The sequence below is a fragment of the Dipodomys spectabilis genome, unplaced genomic scaffold, assembly GCF_019054845.1.
Source record: "Dipodomys spectabilis isolate Male_0828 unplaced genomic scaffold, ASM1905484v1 ptg000404l, whole genome shotgun sequence".
NCBI lineage: Eukaryota > Metazoa > Chordata > Mammalia > Rodentia > Heteromyidae > Dipodomys > Dipodomys spectabilis.
Window position 1 is genome coordinate 1,934,361 of NW_024871081.1, and position 23,692 is coordinate 1,958,052.

Here is a 23,692-nt window from a genome sequence, read left to right on the forward strand (position 1 = left end):
GGAAGTTCAATCCTATCTTTAAAATATATATAAGGTGTATGACTGGGGCATGAATTCAGGCATAGGAAACAAGCCTGAATTTCTGGTCTTCAAGCATAGTGAGCTTCCCCTTCCCCCACAGTGCAACATAGTTACCCAGTCCCTAAGTTCAAATCCCAGGCCTTGCAGACAAAAAATCGCACATTCCAAGCCAAGGAGTTTCATTAGCATTTTTAATATTTTTTTAAAGTTCACTTTGCCTTTATTTGAAACACTTTGATTTTATAACATGAGAGTTTTTCAAAAAAGAGATTTAAACTTTTACATTTCAGCATAGCACATTGGTGTTTTTGACCATCTGCCATAAAGAGTGAGAATGTAAATGAGGATATCATTTCTCCCTAGAAGGTTGGGACAGTTGATGTTACTTCTTTTTTTTTTTTTTTGTCGGTCTTTGGGCTTGAACTCTGGGCAAAGTGAACTAAAATTAGTCTAAAATTAGATGCAATGATCCTAGGATGTTGATTGATCTTAATGAATGGTTTATTAAGCATGAAAACAATACTATTCCTTCAATGGAGTCATAATAAATACCTAAGAGTTGGTAGGAATGTAGTTGATGTCATTGAATCCTAGGTAGATGTCTCTGGAATTCTATACAAATACATATTTATTGATATATACCATCTGCCTGTCCACGTATGGCTATTTTGTCCACCCCTGCGGCTCAATCTCAGGGTCTGTGAACTGATTGGAAGCTTCCTTGGCTAGAGGTTGCCATGTTGACACACCCATTCATGAATTGGGTCTGCTAGGCCCTGAGTTCAGATCCCAGCACTGCAAACAATTGGATCATGGAGTAAGAAGCCGAGTGTGACACTTGTTTTCCTTTTCTCTGAGAGTCCTGGGTGTCAGACATGATGGAGAGCACATCTACAAATTTAGATACTATGTGATGGGATGTCATCAATATAATAAATGGAACATGTGTCATCACAGTCAATAAATGGTAAATAAATGAATAAAACAAAAATATTGTATTTTTGTTTTATTCATTTAGTCCACAATATGGACTAAATATCTATATGTAAGTAGAAATCCTATCTTTATAATGTATATAAACAGTATGTTTATATAGTAATAATGATGGAATGTTATCAATGGCAGGGTTGAATGAGCTGATCGTGACTACTACTCGTATAAAATTAGACAGCATGATTTCAGTAGACTGATTTTATTTAATATGAAGCATTAAAAGAATACTATTTCTTAGAGAGACACAATAATTTCAGGACACTGATTTACTTAATAGTTTATTAAGGATGAAAACAATAACATTAATTACATGGAGGCATAATAAATACACAAGAATTGGTAGGAATATAGTCTACATAACTGAATAATGTGTAGACATGTCTGGCACTCTATAAAGATATATATTTATTAGCATACAACCATCTGGGTGTTACTCTGTTCTTATTTTGTCAAACCCTGGGGCTCAATCTAGGAACTGCCTAGGAACTGCCTGTCAGCTCAATTTGCCCCAGGATAGTGTGTTGACACTCACCCATTCATGAATTGGGACTTGTAGGCCATGAGTTCAGATGCCAGCACTCCCAAAAAATGAATCGTGGAGTAAGAAGCTGATGGTGACAAACGTTTTCCTTTTTTGTGAAAGTACTGGGAGTCAGGTATGAAGTTGAACACATATGCAGACCTATATCCTATGGAATCAATGTTCTATGTGCTATAATTGTCAATAAAATAAATGGCCAATACATGAATAAAACAAAAAATAAAAATGAATGCACTGAATGCTATATGGAGTCAACCTATGTATATAAATATAAATCATATATTTAAAATGTACATGAAAAAGATGTTTTCTAGTGCTGGGGATCGATTTCAAGTCTAAGGAACAGATTTGAATTTCATGACTTCAAGGAGGGGAGCTTCCCCTTTCCACACAGTGCAAAAGAGTTACCCAGACCATGAGTTCTGATTCCAGTCCTGACAGAAAAAATGGCAGCTGTATACTAAGTGAAGTCCAATTCTTAGGTATTTCATTCTGCCTCCATTTAATGAATGTGATTGTTTAAATGCTTCATAAAGTATTAATTAAAATTGAGCAGTGTCCTATAATATAATTGTGTATAATTTTATCCTAGAATAATTCAAGAACTGCCCATTCAATCACATATATCACATGCCATTGATATTCATATGGATAGGATTGAGTTTTTTAGGATCACCTGCCATTTAGAGGTGGCAGGACCAGGATGTGGGCTCCAGCTCTTAAACCTGAGGATAAGGAAATCAATGGTCTGTCCAAGAACATCAGCAAGACCAATGATTAGACAGGCACCAATGGCTCTCAGCAGTCCTCCTTGATACTTACAAGGCTGTGATAGGAGGGTCATGGTCAAAGTCACCCTAGGCAGGAAAGTCCTTGAGACCCCTGTCCAACTTCAATGCCAACAAAGCAGAAGGAGAGCCATGTGGCTTCACTAGTTGAGGGCTAGCCTTGAGCAAAAGCAGCTCAAGGACTGTGTCCAGATCCTGACAAGGTCAGGGACTGGCAACAAACAGACATACACAACAATCTGTGCAGCCATCCAGCTAAAGCAGGTCACCCTCTTGTCCCCAACTGGACTGGACAGAGTTTGATGTGAAAGGGGCTGCTGTCATCTTGACTCTGCCCATTTTGCTTGCATCACAGGATTCCATCCACACCCCCATTCTTTCATGGTTCTTTCTGAACAATGGGAAACAGGAATGGTGGCCATGCCCACATTCCATGCTGCCCGGTAGCACCTGGATTCCCTCAGTTGGATGACACCACTACTAGCAGTTGAGGAAGGTAGAGGTGGCTGAGTGGTGAGCAAGATACTTGAGGCCACATTAGAGTAGAGTAAGAAATTGAGGTCCTTGACAGTGAGTGGGTGAATAGAGTATTTCCCAGACCTTGGGAAAGTGGCCAGCCCATCTTTCCTGTCCCAGCGCTCAGATGTCTGAAACAACAGGACTCCATGAGAGAGCTGCGGGCAAGAAATTGCCACAAGAACACTGGCAGAAGAATCCTCCTAACAGATCTGCAACATTCAAGAAAACTAAGAACATGAAAAAGTGAAGAATCCCCAAGACAAATGCCACTGGGGAGTGTGATTCAAAGGAGAGTCCAGCCAAATGTGATGCTGACCATGGGCCTCCCCTGCCTTTGGATACAGTCACAGCCACTAGGGTCCAAAGTGTCAATGGTCCCGATAACACCAAGGATCTGCAGAGGTGTACTGACATGTGGTGCCCACCCTGGATCCCAGCAAAAGAAGAAAAGAGGTGCTCTGTGCCAAGATCCAACCACTGAAGCAGGAAAAGACAGACCTGCAGGATGAACAGGAGTAAGAGAGGGAGAAGATAGCCCAACTGCACGCAGCAATGAAAAGGGAGCTAGAGATCCACAAGGCACCCATACAGAGGTTGGTTTGGGCAGAAAGTGATTTACAATGTTCACCAGCCCGCGTGCAGCAGGCGACTGATGACAGAGAAAGGGAGCATGAAGCTCTCACCAGCTGCCTGCAGACGGCAGAGTAGCACATGGCAGAGCTGGAGATGGTGGCTTCTGTGGTCATTGATCACAGAATGAGACCGAAATGTTCTTCGAACAGCTGAATGATGTGACCCTTCAGCTGGAGGAAAGGATCAGAAGCTTCAATGACTTGGAGCAAGTGAACACTGAGTTGCAGGAGAAGCTGGAAGCACTCTGGACACAGTGGAGCAACATGAAGAGCAGAATCTGCAAGTTCCAACAAGCACTGGCGGGGCATGAGGTACTAAAGGGACTACTGGATAACCTGAGCTGGATGGTGACTGAAGGGACTACTGAATAACCTGAGCTGGATGGTGACTGCAGCGAATCTAGAGAGAGACACCTTCACAGAAGACCTGAGCATTGAGAGGTCCATGCAGAAGGAGGAGGCCCGGCGGCTGACCCAGTGGGTGAACCAACTGACAGAGGAGAAGAATCGAGGGGCAAGGCAGGTGTTTGACCTAGAGAAGGAGCTGGGGAAACTGAGAAGGAAGCTGGCAGAGACATGGCCCCCTTCGGGACCATCTCCGGCCAAGTGGCAGGTGCAAGCCCAGACCTACTGCACACAGATGGAGTTGAAAAACCTGGAGGAACAAATTCACATCCAGGTCCAGGAAAACCAAAGGCTCCGTTTCCAGAACATGGAGCAGCAAAAGCAACTGTGGAGACTGGAGGAGAAGGCCATGTGCAATGGACAGATGGAGAAACAGCTGGCCCTGCTGCGGGATGCTCTCATCATGGTGAGCAGTGAGAAGGAGAAGCTAGCCAGCATCTTGGATTCAGAGAAGCAGGTGAAGAAACATCTGTGGGAACAGCTGGACCACACAGAGGAGAAGATAGAAGAATGGTGGCTGAGAGAGAAAGCCAAGCAGCTTGGGAGCTGCAGGAGTGGCAAGAGCAGTCCCTGGCCCAGTTGCAGGAACTCAGAGCCACCTATGAGCTGCACATCACCTCCAATGAGAAGCTGAGCTCCAAGAGAGGCAGCTGAAGAGGCAGCTTTGGCTGCAGCAGTGGCAGGAGTGATGTTGGCATCGGCGGAAATAGGTCTGGCTGTGCATGAAGCAGGAGCTGAGTTGTCTGCAGCTGAGGGGGATGAGAAGTCGCGCTCACCCTACCATATACCCTCAGACCCCGCCCCTCCTTCCCTGACCCTCGCCAAGGTGCCGCATTTCAAAAATGGCACTGCCGGCCTAGACCCGGGGAGCCTCTCTCAGTTGCCCAGGATAACGCACCCCTGGCCAGCTTGTCTCAGTGACCCAGTCCAGGTCCCTGGTCCTCGGACTCGGGGCCTGCCACACCTGGAGCCACTGCCTATAGCTTCTCCCAGCAGCACACGTGAGTGGCCACCCTGTGGGCCCACACCCTGGGACTCCATTGCCCAGCGAACCCCTCGACCCCTCCTCACAGCCTCCCCCATTCTGCAGACCCGGACCCGTGTCTCCCACCTCCACTCTCCTGTCCCACCTGTGCCTCCCCTGCATCCCACAGTGCTGCAAATGCACCCCAGGGATGGGGGGCAGGGGTGGGTGGCAACCCAAGGATCCCTCTCATGTCCCTAGTGGCCAGTCTCCAAGGAAACGGGGAGATGCAGGGTTGGGTTAAGAGGGGGCGCCAGAGAGCTCCTGGCCTGGAGTAATGGAGCCACACAGCCACCCATCTGCACCCTTCCTCACCTTGGTGGGAACCTGGTGGCTTCAGTCAGAGGTGGGGAGCAGCATCTCCAAACCTATCTTCTCAGGTCTTTTCCTTTTTTCTGGGGGTGGGGGTGTTGGATGCAGACGATAGACCCCCTCGCTGTGTGAGCCCTTGTCCTCTATGCTTGGTCACCCTTTCACCTGAGGAGGGTCCCAGAAGAGTGCACTAGGGACGTGAGGGCACTGGGGGTCAGATAGAAAATGAATATCTGGGAGGAACACACCCCTTCCCACACACACCCAGCCTATTCTCCCCACCCCAGCTGTCATCAGTTCTCATAGGGTGATCACATTTCCCAGCTCTGCCAGAATCTGCTGGTGCTCCCGGTCCATCTGGTCTCCTCATCCTCCCCAAGAATGCGCCAAGTTGCCCAGAAGCATGTAGGCTGGAAGTAGGAAGTCCATCCATGTATGTAACATTTAGGACCCCATCCATTTCCCCAACACCGCCCCCACCCCAGGTCAGACACCCCTCTGGGGGCACCATAAACCCCTGCTTGTTATCTGTCCTGGCTCTGAGGAGCCACCTGTCTCAGGACTCCTTTATCCAGCATCCTGGCCTAGGGTTTTGATTTACGTGGAGTTAAGGCTTGTTGTTCCCAAGAGGAAGATTCTGGCACTGGAGGAAGGGAGAGGCAGGGTGGTTCTTTGTTATTAGAGTGGTGCTCCCCTTTGGTGGGATCCCCTGGTTCTGACAAGGGAACCCCATGCCCCAGCTTGTACATTGTGCCAGATGAGGAACTGACAAACTCAGAAGAGGCATTGCTCTGAGTCTGTGTGTGTGTGTATGAGAGAGAGAAAGAGAAAGAGAGAGAGAGAGAGAGAGAGGGAGGGAGGGAGGGAGGGAGGGAGGGAGATCATCTTTCACCTTGTACAGCATGACTGTGCTCAGGTGAGTGATCAGTTGGCAAATTGAAGGTGCTGCATGGACCAGTCTTCTGTCACAGGTCTGGATTCGTGTGTGTGTGTGTGTGTGTGTGTGTGTGTGTGTGTTGGGAGAGCAGGGAGATGAGAACAATGGAAACATATTTAAGTCACCATGTCTAAAAATAGCAAAAGCATTTTATTTGTGTGTATGTGTATTGTTCTTTTGTCATCAATGCCATGTATGATCCCAGCCACAATTTTTGTTTTCTCCTTCACTGTTACATGAATCGTTTGGAAAGGTTTCAGTAGATGTTCCTTCCCACCTCTTTCCACCTCTCTCTTCCCCTTTCCTGTAGCTCACAGAAGCTGCTGGGCCTGTGTGGGTCTCCCCTTGGAGGTCTGTGTGAATCACAGAGCAGAGTGGACACCTGTCCTTCTGTCTTCAGGCTGGTGAGGCAAGTGTGACCACAGCCACACTCATACAGCCAGACACCCTGCTCTGGTGTGTAGAGTTGGAGCTAATTCAAGGGTTGGGAATGTGTCTGCCAAACATAATTAGAGAATGAGATGGGGGGAGTAGAGCAGAAGATGTGAAGCTAAGAGGGTCTGGTGGGCGGCGAATGGTGTGATATAGCAGATGATTCACCACAAACAAAGATGAGAGGGGAACCTTAACCAGGGCTTTGGCGGTGTCCCTGGGCATCTGGGCAGGGGGCTCCAGGGCCCCACTGGTGGCATGGATTCCCTCCTAGGGTAGTGCACTGGTGGGCAGTCCTCCCTGGAGTCCTGTAGACTCCAATCTGTGTCCCACCTGGGCTGTTTCCAGCTGGGCAGTAGTAGGCAAGTGCGTTCCCCTGCTGAAGCCTGCACGGTATCAGGCCATGGCAGTTAGCTAGTGCTGGCTGAATGCCAGTTTCTGAAACCTGCTGTAGGCTGTCTGGAAGGAAAAGGGGACCACTGACTTTGGAAGCCTTTAAGTTTGATTGGGACAACTGAAATTCCAGCTTTTCCAGGAATTTTTCTTTAAGCTGACAATGACTACTAATGAGTGGGATTCTGGGTCAAATTAGATGGACCATTTTAGCTGCCAAACAATAATGTTCAAAGCAGCACAGGCAGAGTTCCCAAGCCAGATCGTCTCCTGTCATGAACATCCTACTTTAACTGCCTTCCTCCAGCAGCTGCTGATTCTCCTCTGGTTCTCTCTAGGGTGACCACCACAGTCAAGGACATCATGGGGAGCAGAGATAGTGACCTTGCCATCCCTAGCCTGCCAGATGTGAACAGAGATGATTCCCAGCACCTGCACTGGAATCTGGGAGATTCAGAGAACAGGGATGCCTCAAAGATCCTTTCTCTGCAACATGAAACTTGGGGGCCGGATGTGGTGGACCATCCTGTCTGGCCCCAGGGGGAGGAGAGGAGGCCCCTTGAGCCAGGCTTTCACCTCACGTGCCTCATTCACACCTGAGGGGGGAATTGAGTGCCAAACTGTGGATTAGCCTCTGGACAAAGTGTTTTTGAAAAGAGAGGCATCGCAGAGGCCCCAGAATCCAGTGAATACATCGTGGCTCACATCCTCAGAGCCAAAAGACTTAAGTGCAGTGGCACCAGGAGGGCAGGACGAGGGAAGAGGGAGAACTGTGGAAGAGCTACTTCAGGCTTTGACACCTTCCCCACCAACCCCTCCACCCCCAGGATGCTTACCTGAGTTGGATGGGAGTTTTCTGTAATATTGTCATAGAGAGATGCTCATTTATTTATCCAACAAACCGTTACAGTGTGTGCCAGGTCCAGGGGGTCATAGACAATGAAAAGTTCCAGTGCTGGTTCCACAGCACATGAAGAAATCTTGGTTTGAGCTGGATGCTGGTGCTTCACACCTGTCATCCTAGCTACTTAGGAGGCTGAGATAGGAAGACTGAGGCTTAAGTCCCAGGAAGAAAAGCCTGTAAAACTCTTTTCTCCAACAAACTACCAAAAAGTAAACACCAGAAGTGGATGAGTGGCTCAAGCCTTGAGTTGGCCTTGAGTAAAAAGGCTAAAGGACAGCACTCAGGCTCTAAATTCCAGGCCCAGGAGTGACACAAAGAAAGAAAAGAGAAAGAGAGGAGGGAAGGATGGAGGGAGAAAAGGAGGAAAGGAAGGAAGAACGGAACATGCAAGCCTTGGTTTGGAGTCCCTGGATCAAGGGAGCCAACCATTCACAGTCTCTGTGGGGACAGTTTCAGAGCCTAAAGCCAGTATGTAAGACCAATCCACTGACCCCTCAGCAACTTCATGACATCCAGAGCTCTGTGGTTGCCAACTGCAGAGGGAAACAGCCTTGGGTAGACCCTAGGGCTCAGGGTGTGTCACCAAATTTCAGTCTCCCCTGGCCCACCGAGTTTATTTTCTAGTCAGATAAGAAGAAATTGTCCAAGGGATAGGGAAGTATAGTCTGAGGGAGTGTCCAGAGGGGGTGGCAAGGGATAAGCAGGAAGATGAAGAGGGAGGACAATCGCAGGTCAGGTGTGTCAGGCCATTGGAGCCATGACCTCACTTAACACCTTAGACCATCAGTGATTGAAACTTTGACCCAGCCACATGGCTGTTAAAAGTCCTGGCACTTTGGGTTCACCATTGACCAGCTGGCTGTCATCCACTGCTGGATGCCTGTGTGGTACATCCTTGGGGACTGGGACTTTTGTTGGCTCAATCTGAAGATGACACCCCCAGTGTTCATTCCTCGACCAGAGACAGACATAAGCCTGCCACTGGTACAGGACATCCAGAGAATGAGGGGGAAAATCAGACCCATGTTGCCCCAAGACTTCCTCTAGGGGACTGTCGGACCCCATGACTGCCATTCTCAGAGATAGAGGTGGGACCCTTTGCTGGCTCAACCTTTAGTCTAGATGGCTGATCTGGGATTCAGAGAGGGCTGACTGAAGGTGGGGCAGGGCTGGGTAGAGGCTGGTGGGAAAACCAGAGGTACTGAGCTCTGAGCAGGGTTGTTTCATTGAGGATACTCATAACCCAGGAACATTCCTGGGATGGATAGGCCTTTTCTCCTTCCCAAGAGAGAGGGACCTACAGCCCTCCAGTCTGCATCCCTTGGCCAAGAAATCCTTTCAATCCCATATCTTGTGGCTGGATAACTAGACCTCAACTGACTGCCCAGTGTTGAGGGATTTGAGTCCTTGATGAGGTCACGAGATCCTCAGTATGAGATTGTACTTGAACGTCCTGACTTGGTGCATGGTCAGTCCCATCTAAGACTGCCATAATCTAGGACATAGAATCTAGAGAATGGGGGTCTATTCTGTGAGTCTGGAGTATTATGTGTGAGCTTTGAGCTCCCATGTGCCCACCTGCTTCCCTTTCTTGGGTGGGTCTATGCTAGAAAAAGTTTATAACTAGGGCCTGGGTCCCATCACTTGTGTTATGCTCAAAGCTAGCACTCTACCATTTGAGCTACAGCTCCACTTCCAACTTTTTTGGGTGTTTAGAGATAAGAGTTCTCATGGACATTGCTGAGAAGGGTGCATCCAACTGCAGTCCTCAGATCTCAGTCTCCTGAGGGGATAGGATGACAGTCTTGGAAAAGTATCTTTGGCCAGGTGCCAGTGTCTCATGGCTATCATCCTAAAGGGGGACATTTGTTCTTGTGGCAGAGCCAAGTCATTGCTGTGGATAAGGAGAAAGCCGCCATCAGACTGACCCGGAACAATGCTCAAAGTTAGGTAGGCTGTTGAAGTATCAAACACACTCATGTCTGCTTCCCACTCCCAACAAGGAGGTGCAGTGTGGGTGGCACAGCCCTGGGCCTAAGGGATTATAAATGGATGGTGGCCGTCAGGAGCTTGTGACTCCCACCCATCATCCTGGCTATTCAGGAGTCTGAGGGCTGATGGTCGTGACTCAAAGCCAGCCCGGGCAGAAAATTCCGTGAGATTCTTATCTCTCATAAACCACCTCGCCCCCCCAAACCCACACACAAAAAAGCCAGATGTCGTGGTGTAGCTCAATGGTAGCGCCTCAGCCTTGAACAAAAGAAGCTCAGGGATAACACCCAGGCCCTGAATCCAAGCCCTAGGGTTCACACAATCATAATAAAATGAACAGTGTACACCTTTTATCTGACTACCAAGAAAGATGGATTCAGTCTTCTAGCTGGCTGGTACTTCTAGCCAAAGGTAAGGGGCTTCCCTTGATGTTCCCCTAAACCTCTCCTTCTCTCCATTATCTGTCCAGGCTTTGGTTGCAGGACAGAATTCGGATCATCTCCCTGGATATGACCTTAAGTACCTTCGCCTATCCACCTTCCTTGGGGTCAGGATCCTGATGCACTCCCTGCTGGGAGGATGAGGCACCACAGATATAAGGGTAGGTATCCCTGACACTCACACACACACACACATACACACACACACACACACACACACACACACACACACACACACACACACACACACAAATACCCCTAGCCAACTCAGACTAATCTTTTCAAAAGACACTTTAGTTCTTTGGATTAACTGACCTAGGAGAGAATTTTGATCCCCAGTAACTGATTATTTTAACTTGGGCTTCCTAGTTGACTGGAGATAAACAGGACCAAAAAAATAATTTGGTGCCTGTCAACTGGGGCTCAGGTTCATCCCTCTCATACTGGCTACTCAGAAGGCTGAGATCTGAGGATCACTATTTGAACCCAGCCATAATCTGAAAAGTGAGACTCTACTCTCCATGAACCAACAAAAGCCAGAAGTGGAGCTGTGGATCAAGAGGTAGAGCACCAGCCTTGAGCAATAAAACTCAGAGAGCGTGCTCCCAGATCCTCAGTGCAAGCCCACACAAAGAAATGGCCCTGTCTTATGACCACAGACTGCCTGGGCTTCGAGTGCCCTCACACGGAGTGTGATAAATCACCTGTCCCTGGGTGGTGTATCAGGGCCTTCAGAAATCCAGTAGTGGAACCCAGTCCTGCCCCTTTGTGCACTCTCAACCCACACTGGCCAGAAGGCAGAGTGTGACAAAGCCGACAGACTGCAGAGCAGAGAGGCTCCAGCTCTGCCAAGGTGATCGTAATGGGCTTCTTGGAGGCAGCACTTGAAAAGGGGGTCCTGCTTAAGAAGGAGGATCTGACAGGAAACACAGAGAGCAAAGGTGCTGCAGATGATGGACAGCATAGCAGAGCATGTTCGTTTCCAGCCAGGGCTGCAGGTGAGAGACTCGGTACAGTTGTGTGAGTCTTGGTATAGATGTACAAGACTGTCCCGATACAGTTCTCCAAGGGACCTTAGTGACATGTGGATGGCTATGCCCTGAAGCTCTTAGTAGATCCATCCATGCTTTGTGTCTTCTTTGACAGAGGGGAGCTGGACACTCTTCTTCCCTGGGCACCCCTGGACCCAGTTATCAGCAACCCTCCCAATGTCTTCCACCAGGATATGGAGCAGCTGGCCCCAGAAATCCACAGGTACCTGTTGGGTGAGGCGTGGGGATACAGGGCAGGCCCCAGAACTCCTAGTGGGTCTGATCTTCCCTGGACGACCAGTCCATCCAGAGGAGGCAGATGGGAACTTAGAGAGAGCTAGTGATGTGGAGGGGGCCCTTTAAAGCCTATGGCCCTACCCAAATTCTCAGCCTCCCTTTGCTGTCCCTGAGGGACGTAGAGGAGTGTCTAGGTGGTAGTGTCTAGAGGTGGACTAGGTGGAAATTCTGAAGGATGAGACACCATAAGTTGTCCAGTGGCTCATGCCTATCATCCCACACCTATCATCCTGGCCACTCGGGAGGCTGAGATCCAGAGGATCTCATTTCCCAGCCCAAGCAGGAAATTGTCATGAGAGCCTCATCTCCAATCTAACTGGAAGTGGAGCTGTGTCTCAAGTGGTAGAGCACTGGCCTTGAGGAAAAATAGACATCAGAGACAGTACCCAAGCCCTGAGTTCAAATCCCTCAACCCAAAAGAAAAAAGAAAGAAAGAGAAAGAAAGAAAGAAAGAAAGAAAGAAAGAAAGAAAGAAAGAAAGAAAGAAAGAAAGAAAGAAAGAAAGAAAGAAAGAAAGAAAGAAAGAAAGAAAGAAAGAAAGAAAGAAAGAAAGAAGGAAAGAAAGAAAGTTTGTAAGAGATGGTGAAGTAGTAGGGGTGCTGTGGTTGGGAGAACAGGTGCTGGCCTCATTGTACAGACATTTCTAAGAACTCCCCAGGTTTGCCCCAGTGTAAAGCCACAGCACAGTAGGCAGTGCCTTACCAAGAACTCCAGAGGTTGTGGCCTGTGGCAGGCAGAGACTGGATGAATGGTAGCAGGTTTGAGATGGTAGAGGCTGAGATCTGAGGATCGCAGTTCAAAGCCAGCTTGGGCAGGAAAATCTGTGAGACTTTATCTCCAATGAACCACCAGAAAGCCAGAAGTGGCACTGTGGCTTCAGTGGTAGAGCACTCACCTTTAGCTGAAGAGCTGAGGGACTGCGCACAGGCCCAGAGTTCAAACCCCATGACTGACAACCAAAAATAAGGTAGCTGAGATTTCTGCATAGTGGTGTGTACATTTAGGAAATGCCAGGCTATGTTATGAGCCATTCCAGACTTGAGAGAGGCCCTGAGTTTTGTCTACCGTTTGTGTGAGGATAGTAGTGCCATCTTCTTGGGGGTGGGATGTTCAGTGTGCTCAGGGACTGCTGAGGCCTTGGGCTACCTGTGTGTGTGTGTGTGTGTTTCCCTCATCTTCCTCTGTCCCCTTCCTGAGCTGCCTCTTTCTGACCTTGGATGGTGCTCCTCCTCCACACTGACCTTGCCCTTTAGCCCCCTATCACGGTCAACAATGAGTCCTAAATTTCCAGAGGCCTGGATTCCAGCTTTTCTTTGGGGCCCAAGTCCGGCCTGTCCAAATCTTTTGCGCCTCCAGGGGATTCTGGGTCAGCAGGGCTGGCTGGCATAAGTTCTCCCCTGCCTCTGGGGGGGGCTTAGTCATGTGATGTCCTGTCCTTTTCCTCAGCTGGGCCTTTGGCTCATGTCCCTCCCTGCATGCTGGCAGTGGCGTGGGGGAAGGAGAGTTTGTGGTAGCTCTGGCCAACTCGAGCTTGATAGCTGACTGAAGGCTGCCCAAGCAAGGAGGATCCAGGGTTACATGGGATTTGAGGTCAAGGTGGCTTGGAAGTATCCATCGGTGTCTAGGAAATGTCAACGTACCTTGTTGCAGCAAAGTCTATTTTCCCACCCCAGCTTGGCCTCTCATGTCCTTCTAGACAATTCTGGATGCCCAGAATACAGATGCTCACACTTTAAATTCTAGGTCCAGGAAACTGGGGGGATTAGAGACTAGTATGGTCAATACCTCAATGTTCTGGGACATTAGCCTTGACCTGGCTATGCCCCCCTTGTTGTACGTTCACTTCTTAATCCAGTGCTGGCCACACACCGGCCACTGTGGCGGTGCTGTGAAAGAAGCAAGAGTGGAAGTGAGATCCAAGGTGACCAAAATCTGGATTTATGGCCTGATTGGGGGTGGAGTGGGGGCAAAGGGTGTCTTAAAAAATCTTAGAGCTGGAACTCAGGGCCTAGGCACAGTATCTGAGCTTCCTCTGCTAAAAGCTGACACTCTACCACTTGAACCACAGGCCAACTTTCATCTTTTTTAGTAGTTTAGTGGAGAGAAGAGTCTCACGGGTTTTTATTGCCTGGGATGGCTTCAAGCTGCCATCCTCAGCTTGAAGAGCTCAGCTTCTTAAGTAGCTAGGATTGCTGGTATGAGCCATTGAGCCCTGCTAAGGATATTTGTGTGTGTTGTGTGTGTGTGTGTGTGTGTGTGTGTGCATATTTGCGTGTGTGCATGTGTTTGTGTGAGTTTACCAGCTTGAACTTGGAGCCTAGGTGGTATCCTTTAGTTGGTTTGCACAAGGTTGGTGTTCTACCACTTGAACTACAGTACACATCAGCTCTCTGCAGCCCCTGACTATGTGGAGAACAAAAAGCTCAAACCTGATCCTATTTCTTTGTCCTCAGGGGAGGGTATGACTCCTGTGAAGCCTGGAGGATTAGGGGTGGGGTAGGAGGGGTAACTGTACATGGGTGCTAGGCTGGGAGAGAGGCACTCTGTCTTTAGCCAAGAAGGACAGTGTGGCCAGGTGCTAATAGGTCATACTCTCATATTCCTAGCTACTCAGAAGGCTGAGATCTGAGGATTGTCATTCAGAGGCAGCCCAGCTAGAAAAGTGTGTGAGACTCTCCTATCCCAATAGCACCCAAAAGCTGAAAGAAAAGCTCTGGCTCAAGTGGTAAAGTGCTAGCCTTGAATGAAAAAACCTGAGGGACAGAGCCTGGGCCCTGAGTTCAAGCCCTAATACCAAGATGCACCCACACACAGAAAGGTGGTAATGATGAGCTGAGCCAGAACTGGGGGAAGTCCTGAGGCATAGTAGTAGTAAACTCTTAAGCCAGTTCAAGTGGTTTCTCCCTAACTCCTTCTTGGGCTGAGGGGTCTGTGCCATGGCAGCAAGTTCGATGGAACCTGCCCCTCCATCCATGCACGGGGCCACAGGGCCAAGGGAAAGGACACTACGGATGCTCCTTAATAGTAGGCCAACGATTGCAGACCTTCATCTGCCCCTGAGCACTGGTAAGGAAAGCAGGGCTCTGAGCCCTGGGACTCCTGGGATAGCAACTGCTACAAGCAGCAGCCAGCTGGCTGTGTATTTGTGAGCCCACAATTCTTTCATGAACCCAACTCAACACCCGCTTGGGGTGTGCCTGACAGATTTGCACTCTTGTGATACTGCATGAGCAGGCATTACCTGCCATGCCATCTTGCAGCTTCTGGCCCTCCTTGCCCCAAACCGTGGTCCAAGAAGTTGATTTACCTCTCAGATCCACACTGCACCCATGACAGTTGCCATTCTGATGACCTCCGTTCCCCAAGGCTAGACACTTCTCTGATAATGTGGCCCACTCTGTAAGCAAAGGCCTCCAAATGGGCTGCTCTCAAGACTTGTAGGACACCTAGACATTGGGAGAAACTCAGGGGCTCACTGGAAAGTACGCTGGCTAGAGCCAAAAAGTGAGTTCCAAGCAGGCCAGGGGAGTTGGTCATGGGACTGGAAGTCTGGGCCTGGGCGCTGTCCCCTCAGCTCTTCAGCTTATTGCTTGAGCTAGAGCATCACTTCCAGTTTTCTGGTGGTTCCTTGGAGATCAGAATCTCTTGGACTTTCTTGCACGGGCTGGCTTTGATCCATGCTCCTCAGATCTCAGCCTCCTGAGGAGCTAGGGGGACAGGCGTGAGCCACTGATGCCCAGCTCATCTGGCCATTCACCACAGTGGACAAGGAGCTCCTGAAAGCTTTTTTTAATGCAATTACTGGCCTTGAACTCAGGGTCTGGGCTCCAGTCACTTAAGATTTTCCCTCAAGGCTGGCACTCTACCACTTGAGCCACAGCACCATTTCTGGCTTTTGGTAGTTCACTGGCAAGAAGAGTTTCACTAACTTTCCTTCCCTGAGCTGGCTTTGGTCCACGGTCTCTGATCCCAGTCTCCTGAGAAGCTAGGATTTAAAGGGGTTGAGCCACTGATGGCATTGGGTTAGAAGCTTTTCTTTTCTTTCTTTTTTTTTGGGGTGGGGGTGGGTCCAGTCATGGGCCTGAACTCTGTGCCTGGGCGCTGTCCCTCAGCTCTTCAGCTCAAGACTAGTGCTCTTACACTTGAGCCACAATACCTCTTCCTGTTTTATTCTTTTTGCATATGTGGTGCTGAGGAATCGAACCCAGAGCCTCATGCATGCAAGGCAAGCACTCTACCACTGAGCTACCTTCCCAGCCCAGAAGCTTTACTTAAGCAAGTATTCGTCCCTGCATTTGCCCTGACTCCTCAATGCAAAGGATGCCTAAGAGTCAGGAGCTGTGAAAAATAGGCTTCCAGCCACAAGAAATGGCAGGGGTCCATGGTGAAAAGAAAAGCTAATCTTCTCTCTGGGCCCCATTCTGGGACTCCACCCTCTTTCATACCTGTGACTCAAGTACAAACCTTGACCCAGCCTTGAATGTCCTGCCAGACTTGTCTGAAGCCACAGAACCTTCATTCCACACACACCACCTTCTCTACACCACACCTCAGGACCTTTGCCCATTCTGTACCTTCTGCCTAAGGTTCTCTGTCTTGTTCCAAACCTTAGAACTCCTGTGGAATTTTGGCACTGGTTATATCACCTCTTGGAGCAAATCTTTCCTTCCTTTCTCTCTCTAGAGGTGGAACTTGTGCAGGCTTACTGGCAAATGCTCTATCTTGGTGTGTGTGTGTGTGTGTGTGTGTGTGTGTGTTCTGGGGTTTGAATTCATGGCCTGGACGCTATCTGTTAGCTTTTCTGCTCAAGGTTATCAGTCTACTACTTGAACCACAGCTCTACTTCTGGTTTTTTAGGTGTTTAATTGGACAAAAGTGTCTCATATAGACTTTCCTGCTTGTAATTGTGATCCTCAGATCTCAGCCTCCTGAATAGCTGAGATTACAGTGGTGAGCCACCAGCAGCTGCCCTCTACCTCTTACCTCTCACCTCGGACCTCCTGAGTACCAGAAGAATATGTCTCTCCAGGCTCACTTTTTTTTTTTTTTTTTTTTTTTTGCCAGTCATCAGGCTTGAACTCAAGGTCTGGGCATATTCCTTAGCTTCTTTTGCTCAAGGCTAGCTACAGTGCCACTTTTGGCTTTTTCTGTTTCTGCATTACTGAGGAATCGAACCCAGGGCTTCGTGCAAACTAGGTAATCACTCTACCGCTAATCCACATTCGCAGCCCAAGGCTGACTTGTAACAGGAATTATGAGGGTGGGATTTATTGGCTTACCCCTTTCGGCATAGAAATTGCTATTTCATATCTTTGCCGAAATTTTGGACCAGTCTGTGACTCTGCAATGAGGAATGATGAATGAGTGAGAGCCACCAGGCCCTAGAGGTCTAGGCTCACGTACTACATAGGGATAGATAATATGGATCCAGAACCTTCAACCACTCCTACAGCCTAGGAACTCTGAGGGCTTGTCCCAGCTTGCCCAAGTTGGGTGGGCTGAGCATGGGCAAGCTGCCGAATGCCCATCATCCATACATCATCCATCCATACACAGAGACATGGAGTGATTGCCTCCTTTTGGGGGGAGGGTGGGCAGTTCCGTGTTTGTGCTATGAGCCTAGGCCCTGTCCCTGAGCTCCTTTTGCTCAAGGGTAGCACTCTGAAAATTGAGCCACAATCCCACTCATTTATTTTTTTTCTGGTGATCTGTTAAAAATAAGAGTGTCACCGACTTTCCTGCCCTGGCTGAATTCAAAATGGCATTCTCTACATTCTCAGCCTCCTGAGGAGCTAGGATTACAGGCAGGAGACATTGACACCTGGATTTCTTCTGTTCTTGTTCTTTTTTTAATTGTGACAATCTGAAATCTTCATGGTGTCATTCCAATGATTGGCATTCGAAGTAAACTACCCAGGCTTGGACTTCAAATGCTAGGACTGCCATCCACAAATGGAGGGAGATCCTGACAAACTCATTCCTAATCATTTGAATGCTAATGGAATGCTATAAAAGTAATAATTAAATTTGCACTTCATTCATGATTCTATTTTAGAATGCCACACAAATATTATTGGATTTACGTCGTCCATTTTAGCACTATTGTATGATTCCCCTAATGGACGGATATTAACTAATTTTTAAAGAATGCTTTTATAAGTATTCAACCATGATACATCATTAAATGGTGGCATAATGTAATAACTAATAATTGGTAATAATATATATATAAAATTTAATACCCTCACATTCCCTCTCTCTCTTTATATATATAAAATATATTATTTATAATATAATATTATATTATATATATTTTATATAACATATATGATATATGATATATGATATATAATATTATATATTATATTATATGTTATATATATTATATATATTATATAATATTATATATAATATTTAATATAATATATAATATATGTTATATATATTATATATATTATATAATATTATATATAATATATAATATATGTTATATATATTATATATATTATATAATATTATATATAATATATAATATATGTTATATATATTATATATATTATATAATATTGTATATAATATATATAATATTTAATATAATATATAATATATTATGTTATATATAATATAAGTATAATATATATAATATGTAATATAATATTATATATAATATATAATCTATCATATGATATATTATATATTATATGATATATAATATATCATATAATATATAATATATGTTATAATATATTATATAATATATATCATATATCATATAATATTATGTATATATTATATATCATATATTATATATATCATATGATATATTGTATATATCATATGATATATGATATATTTTATACAATGATATATATATTATATATCATATGATATATCATATGATATATTATATATAATATATATAATATTATATGATATATTATATATAATATTATATAAAATATATATATATAAAGAGAGAGACACACACACACACATACACATATACATATCTATCAATATATATATTGGGCACTACTTTGGCTTGATCAAAGGTCCTCAGAATTTCCTGGCAGCTCAGTTTCCTGTAGGCTGGTGTGTTAAGACTGTGACCCCATTTATGGATTGGGCATTGTAGGCAGTGAGTTGAAATGCCAGCATGGCCAAAAATTTATTCGTGGAGTAAGAAGCCAATTTTGACACTTTTTTTTCCTTCTCTGTGAAAGTCCTGGGTCTAAGTACGATGTATAATCCATATGCAAATATAATCTAGGTGATATGATGTAATGAATGAACTGTTATATTGTAATAATGCTACATAAATAAGGGTAATAAACATCACATGCAGTAAACCCATGTGTGTAAATAGATCTCATATACGAATATTGTTTTTTCCAGTGCTTAGGCTAGAATTCAGGCCCTGGGAACTGGTCTAAATTTCTTGTCTTCAAGGATGGTGAGCTTCTCCTTCACACACAATGTCACAGAGTTAACCAGGTCCCAAGTTCAAATCCCAGGCCTGCTAGAAAAATGGTGCAAATTTCAAGCCAGGGCCTTATTATTATTATTTATTTTTTTTTTGGCCAAGTACGGGGCTTGAACTTAGGTCTTGGCACCTCGGCCACAACCAAACCTGGGATTCTAGGACCCAAGTTCAAATATCGGGGCGGCAAAAAACAAAAAACAAAAAAAACAAGGAGAAGGATAAAACTGAGAAGTTCAAGAAGGTGATATTACTTTTTTTTTCCTTTGTATTGTGACCATCCTGGGTCTAAATGACAAGGCCCAGAAAGTGCACATGACTTTGCATTGCTGATGTTTGGCGGGCTATTAGGGAAGCCATAGCCAAAACCAGCAACTTGGACCTGGAGGTCTAATCCTGGGACTTCCACTAATGAATGGTGGGAGTTTCTGAGAAGCCCATTCTGATGATACATCTGTACAAATGGAATGTTACAAAAGTAACAATTAAATTAGTAGTGTATTATTTTCATATTATAAAATTTTACACAATTATACTACATTGAATAATTTTCAATTAATACTTTATTATGTATTCAATCATGATAATTAAAAAAAGGAAGGACTAATTTAGTTGCCAATAATTAGTAGTAATATGGTATATGAAATTTCATAATATAGACATCTCTCTTAGTTTATACATTTACATCTATCTCTTTATCTACCAATCTACACATTTATCTGTTTATACACTTGTCACTCCTGGGGCTCAGTGGTAGAGTGCTCCCCTAGTACATACAAAGCGCTGGGTTCAATTCCTTGCTACCACATGCACAGAAAAATCCGGCAGTTGTGCTTTCGCTCAAGCAGTGAGCACTAGCTTTGAGCTTAGGGACTGTGTCTACACCCTTTCTCAAGACCCCAGACTGGCACCAAAAATAAAAGAATGTTCTGACCTCAACGATATAAGGATAGGACTGCAAATATCTCATCACAGAGCAAGCTGGGAGTCTGGTGCTGACAGCTGCTATCTAACCTGACTTAGCCAGAGGTAAACTGCTGCAACCCAGCTCCATGGAGCCAGATGCTGCTGGCTCACTCACCTCTATCATCCAAGATAGTCCAGGGATGAGATCTGACACTGGTGGGTTTAAAACCCAGCCCTGGCAGGAAGTCTGTGAAATTCTGAGCTGTGGCTCAAAGTGTTAGCGCTCTAGCCTTGAGCTAAAGGTCTTAGGACAATAGCCCCAAACTTTGAGTGCAATCCCAATGGCTAACTCCCCCCTAAAACAACACCACCCCTTTAAACCATTAGATGTGAACTTTGTGAAGTTTGTGACGTGTTTCTGAAAAAATGGTGATACTGATGAAAACACCCTAATTATAATGACAGCTTGTGGGATACAGCTATGTGATAAGTCCTTCATGAGGTGTTGTGTGCTGAGTCCATCACGAGGTGTATTCTTTCATTTGGTCCTTGTAAAAGCTCCACAAGTAAGATGATTGTGCACATGAGAAATCTGAGGCCCCATGTTAGGGCCAAAATTATGTATGTACTGAACTCTAATGAGTTGTCTCCTGCAGACAATTGTTTTGGTTTATTTTTCTTGGTCGTAAATGTTGAACTCAGGGCACTGACTTTTCCCCGTTGGGTTCATGGCTAATGCCCTATCACGTGGAGTCAAGGACCCTAGGCATCTGTAGCTGAGGTCTATCATCCTGCCTACTCAGGAACCTGAGATCTGACAATCTGGGTTCAAACTATCCCGGACACTAAAGGTCCCATGAGACTATTATCTCCTACTCACCATTTAGCAATTTGAAATGGAAGCCAAGTGCCACAGACTCACGCCTGTCATCCTAGCTGCTCAGGAGGCAGAGAGCTGAGGATCAGGGTCCAAACCAGCCTGGGCCGGAAATTCCTTGAGATGGTTATCTCCAGTGAACCACCAGAAAGCCTGAAAGGGTGCTGTAGCTCAAGTGGTAGAGTGTTAGACTTCAGCTGAAGTGCTCGGAGACAGTACCCAGGCCTAGACTTCAACTCCTCCAACTTACAAGAAAAGAAAACAAGAAACCTGAAGTGCAGTGCTGAGAATGTGTCTTAGGGGTAGAGTGCTTTGCATATATGAAACCCTGGGTTTGAATCCTCAGTACCACATCTCTAGAAAAAAAGCCTGAAGTGTCTCTGTGGCTCAAGTGGGAGAGTGCTATCTTTGTACAGGAGAAACTCAGGTATAGTGCTCAGGTCCTGAGTTCAATCTCCAGGACTGGTGTATGTATACACACACACACACACACACACACACACACACACACACACACACACACACACACACACACACAGATACCAGAAGTGAAGCTGTGACACCAAATGGTAAAGCAAAGTGCTTCTGCTCTGAGCTCATGATCAGCACCCTGGCCCTGTGTTCAACCGCAAAAGCTAGCCACCCAGGGCGCAGCTAGGAGAGGTCAAAGGTTTCAAAACCTGATGAGCTTCACCAGCCCTAGATGACCAGAAACATTGTGATATTACACATGTACTTAGATTTAGCAAGCTTTTGGAAACCTAGGGATGCACCGTTGCCAATAAAGAATCATTTCATTAGGTTCAGCTCCTTAGTTGTCTGCCAGAAGGACTTTTGAATTAATTGTAGCAATTTGTTTCAACACTGGGACATAGTCTAACAAAGACAGGATAAGTGCAGGGAACTTAGCCTGCCACGGGAGGTGGCACATATGAAGGTTTCCTGTCAAAACAGAGCACTGGGAGAGAAAGAACGTGGGTTACAAAGAGGCCTTTTTCTCCTGGACTTCAGAGCCCTCCCACATTCATCCTCACTAATTGCCCCTGGATGAATTGTTTGTTTCACAACTGTACAGGAGTGAGGCTTTTTGTCTGCCTGTTCCAACAATGAGGCAGACTTCCTCCAGCAGCCTGGGGTATGGAGAAACCCTCGACTACACTGGAAACAGTGAGGAGAGCCTCCGAACATACACTGTCTTGAAAGCACTCTCTGTACTATGAAATCATTCTATTGAAAGCAAATTTCCTAGCTGGGTGCCTTTCTTCATAGAGACTTGGGATGTTCACCAATAGAAATATATGCATACATACACAGACACATGGAGTTACTGGCTCTATTTTTGTGTGGCAGATCCTGAGTCTTGAACTGTTAGCCTAGACATTTTCCTTGAACTGATTTTGCTCATGGAAGCATTTTATTGTGTCTTAAACCATGATTACCCTAGGATAGGGTGCAGCTTTTACACCCACAGATGATCCAGGGATCCTAGGGCCTGAGTTCAACTCCCAGCACTAGCAAAAAAACATCAAACCAACACAAATGGAGAAGGAAAAAACTAGGAAGTTTTACACAACCGTTTTACCTTTGTTTCCTTTGCTCTTGACCATCCTGGGTCTCAGTGACTCAGCTTGAAAATTGAACATGACCTTGCATGGCTGAAGGCCTGGTGGGCTGTCAGTGAAGCCCAAGCCCAACCCACACACCTAGGCCCTGAGTTGGATTCTGGGACTGGCACCTACACACTGCTGAAGATCCTAGGATACTCATTCCTATGTATAGGAACACTAATAGAATGTTTGAAATGTACTAATTGAATTACTAATTAGCTAGTCATTCTAGTATAAGATTGTATGCAATAAATACAGGCCATTGATTAATTTAATACTTTATTAAGTCTTCTACTGTGATTAATTAATGGAGGCATAATTTTAGACCAAATAATTGATAGTAATAGCACATATAAAATAAGATATAGACATCACTCTTTATATAGAGCTATACACTAGAATCTACATAAATACCTCTCTGTCTCTATATACATTTATAGATGCATATGCATATGTAAATACACACACACATTTCAATCTACACATCTATGTGTTTATATATTGGCCTCTCCTAGGGCTTGATCTCAGGTCCTCAAATTAGCCCAACAACTTCACTTGCATCAGACTGGTGGGCTAACATTGACCATTCATGAAGTAGGCCTTCTAGGCCCTGAGTTCAAATCATAGAACTGCCAAAAACTTAATCCTGGTGGAAGAAGCCAATTGTCTCACTTATTTTCCTTATTGGTGAAAATTCTGGGTCTCAGGAATGATGTATAATACATTGGCAAATCTATATCCTATGTAATAAGATATAAAAAATGTTACTATATGTGTAATCATACTCACTAAAATACATAATAAATAAATAAAACAAAATAAAATGAATAACTACACTAACTGCAATATGCATTAAACATATGTATGTAAATATAAACCATGGATTTAAAATGTATATGAGTGCTAGGACTTGAATTCAGGCTCTGGGAACAGGCCTGACTTTCTTGTCTTCCAGCATGGTGAGCTTCCCCTTCCCCCACTATGCTGCAGATTTACCCAGACCCTGAGTTCAAATCCCTGTTCTGACAGAAAAAAATGGCATGAATTCCAAGCCAAGAGCCTCAAAAAATTTTATATATTTTTAATGTATGTATGTATGTATGTATTTTTATTTTGTCAAGGACAGGGCTTGAACTCAGGTCGCTGCAACTCTGCCTCAGC